The 3,527-nt window shown below is 39.2% G+C and overlaps 1 pseudogene; it reads right to left on the bottom strand.

Annotated features, from left to right (window-relative positions):
- Positions 1 to 1,867: 1,867 nt before the first annotated feature.
- Positions 1,868 to 2,816, bottom strand: LOC126079957 (olfactory receptor 52A1-like; annotated as a pseudogene).
- Between the last annotated feature and the right edge of the window lie 711 nt (positions 2,817 to 3,527).

The raw sequence follows: 3,527 nt of genomic DNA, 5'->3' as shown, positions 1-3,527 counted from the left end.
GACAATCCTGGTGCCTCAGTGCTGTATCCATCAGATTAGCCAAAGTTTCTCATGAGGTGTTCACGTCTTCAGAGGTACGAGGCAGAAGCTACTGAGCCAGACTACCCAGGGTTGGCACAGCATCATCTTCATAGTATTCTATTTATCAAACCAGTCAGGAGATCTTCTAAATCAAGGGATTGGGAAATAGACTCCACCTTCTGATAATCACATTGAAGAAGAACATGTAGCATAAAAGGTATGGCCATCTTTAAAAATCCAATCTACCATAATCCCTCTTATGGCTACAACAATTCATCTGTAACATACATTCACACCTCCCCCAAACTTCTATAGTTTCTTCTCATTACAGCATTGGTCCTGAAGTTCATCATTTAAATCACACAAAATATACATAAGGCTTATTTGGTGTAGCTCCTTGCATACCGTTCCTAGAATGTGGTTCATCTGTTAACTAAATAGAAAAGTTATTGCCCCCCCCCACACACACACTGCTAACATACAATGGTAATACAGTGATAGGAAAACTTCAAAAGTGTTCCCACTCAAGGAGAGAGATAAAGAAGGGATATGGCAGTCATTGGTGTTAAGCAATTTGAAATCTACTTAAGCACATGTTGTTAACTTTGAATTAGATGCTGTCCTGATCAGTGAGGATGATGCTGTGTTTCTCTGTGGTTCTTTTTTACCTTCTGGTCTCTTGTCTCTGTACTCTGAGACATCCTTCATTTCCTATATGAAGTGGTCAAAGTTTTCAGTTCATATTTCACATCCTACAGAAGGTCAGTGACCTCAAGAATCAGTGACCCTAAGGGGCAGATGATTGGAGTATTAACACATATTCCCTTATTACAGAATGAATTATATATTTTGATGACTGATGAAGGTACAGATGAGTCTTATTTTTATGAACTGGGTGTTCAATGAAGTCAGATTCATACACACATGACCTGCACAGATGAAACATCTGTGAAACTCTGAAAACAATGTGGAATACTTCTATTGCATCAGTGGGCTACAACTAAACAATTTCAAAGCAGATTTTTAGCTTTAGGAACAGAAAGCTCCTGGTATTCAACAGCCTTTGGTTTTGGTTTTCAGGTACTTTTCTTCTCTCCTGAATTTGCATAAAACATTTGTTGCTATTATTTTCTAGTTATAGAGAATTGTCTGAGAAAGATCATCTCCCTGAAGAAAAAGAAAGTTGACGCTGGGATGTCCACTTAAGCATCTCTCCACATGTGTGTAAGTTCTGATCCTAGTTAGTATTTTATAAACACGAATTGAAATTAAGATGAATAACATTTTATTCTCTGAAGTCAAATAAACCATTCAAATCTCATTTTATCATAACTTCCTCTTAAAAGTATTTCACTGTCTTTTTTCAAATCTAGATTAGTGTACCCCTTGTTTCTACTTTAGCACAGTCTAAATTACATTAAATTACATCTGCCTAGTATTTTGGTGTCATCATTATACTGAGAGCCTTTTGAGATCACGGAATGTGTCTGTTTCATGTTTGCAAATCCAAAGCATAAACTCCCTCTTGGCAATGTGGAAAGACACAATAGATATGTGAACAAGAAGGCTGAAAAGAAAATAGAAAGATAAAAAATAAGACAAAAAGACTAAGGAAGAATGAAAGGAATGCAGGGATGGAGGCAGGATGGAAATTTATGAAATAAATATATAATTCTTGTCCAAGTGTATTTCTTCTTCGGAATGCTCTAGTTTTAAGAACATAAAGTCTTTATGAGATATCATTATCAAGTGAAAATTCAACAAAATGATCACACATTCATACATAGTCCAAGGAATCTCCATTGTAAACAAACCTATTTTTTCCTATGACATATTAAATATTAGATCAGTGCTGGGTGTTAGGCTTCAGAATAAATATCTGAGCTACCCACCTGCGGATCGCTTTGGTCTTTGCACCATAGACAATGGGGTTAAGGGCAGGGGGCACAAGCAGATAGATGGTAGAGAAGAGAATGTGAACATAGGCTGATACATGACCATAACGGTGGCTAAAGAAGGAAAAAAAGGCAAGGATATAAAACTGAAGAAATACAACAAGATGAGCAGTACAGTGTTGAGTGCTTTGAGTCATGCTTTCTCCTGAAGAAGAAGAAAAACTGCTTGAAAAATCAGGATGTAGGAGATGAAGACAAACATCATATCAAAACCTAGAATTGCAAATGCCACGAATAGCCCATATGATTTGTTGACTCGGACAGCTTCTGCAGCCAGCTTGACTACCGCCATGTGTTCACAGTAAGAATGAAAAATAACCACAGAGTGGAAAATTTTCAGTCTTTTGTGTAGAATGGGTAAAATGCCAACAAGTGCTGTTGTTCGGATTGCCACCACCAGCACCATCTTAACCAGAATGAAAGGTGTGAAAATGGATGTGCGCGTCAATGGATCACAGATGGCAACATAGCAGTCAAAGGCCAAGGCCAACAAGATGCCAGATTCCATGCCCTGCAAGGCATGCATGAAGAAGAGCTGGGTGAGACAGGCATCAAAAGCCATGGAATAAGCGCCAAACCAGAAGATGGCCAACATCTTTGGAGCAATGGCTATACAGAGGCCTAGATCAGTGGCTGAAAATACAGCCAGGAAAATGTACATGGGTTAATGTAGGCTGCGTTCTGCAGGGATGATGATTAGCAAGATTATGTTCCCCATCAGAGCCAACAAGCACACACCGAAGAAGGGAAACCCAATCCAAAACTGTACATGCTCTAGTCCAGGGATGCCAATCAGGGTCACGTTCTGGGGTTTGAATATGACATGTTGGAGAATCCCATGGAGGCTGGTAAATTCTTTCCTCACTACTGATTCTGATACCTAGTCAGAGAAAGATCACGGATGGAAAGGAGAAGGGTAAGTTCCTCATCATTTCTCTCAGAACATGAACAACAGGAATGAAAGTGACCACGTGACCTTGAATATTTGGGCATTATTTCAGAGAAATATGGGAATAGTCTCTTGTAATATATTTTTCCAAAGCCGATACAGGTGTTTGTGGAAGAGGAAGATGGTTAAGTGTTCAATATCTAGAAATTCTAGAAATGGAAACCTTGACTCTAAGAGCACTGATCCTGCTATTTTTCAAGTGTCCTCAGGTGGTGTCATAGATGGCAGCATTAGCTTTTCTGTTCATCTCCATTTTCATACTCCAGACCCATTGCAGATTAAGTGGCATTTTTTGTGACACTTGAGGCTATGATAGAGATCCTGGTTCCCTTACCAAAACAAACCAGACTCATTGCTGTCAAATTGATTTTGACTCATAGCAACTCTATAGGACAGAGTACAACTTTCCCAGGGGGGTTCCAAGTCTGTAATCTTTACAAAAGCATAGCACCACACCTTTCTCCTGTGGAACACCTAGAGGGTTTGAATGGCTGACCTTTTGGTTAGCAACCTAGCACTTTTAACCACTGTCCCCTTATCTATCTTCTCAACTTTCTGTCTCCTGCAAGATTTGTGAGTACTTGCATCACCTACCACTTCAT

This window comes from Elephas maximus, chromosome 7 (genome assembly GCF_024166365.1).
Source record: "Elephas maximus indicus isolate mEleMax1 chromosome 7, mEleMax1 primary haplotype, whole genome shotgun sequence".
In the NCBI taxonomy this organism is placed as follows: Eukaryota; Metazoa; Chordata; class Mammalia; order Proboscidea; family Elephantidae; genus Elephas; species Elephas maximus.
The sequence above is the reverse complement of the archived record's forward strand: the minus strand, read 5'-3'. Positions and strand labels throughout refer to the sequence as shown.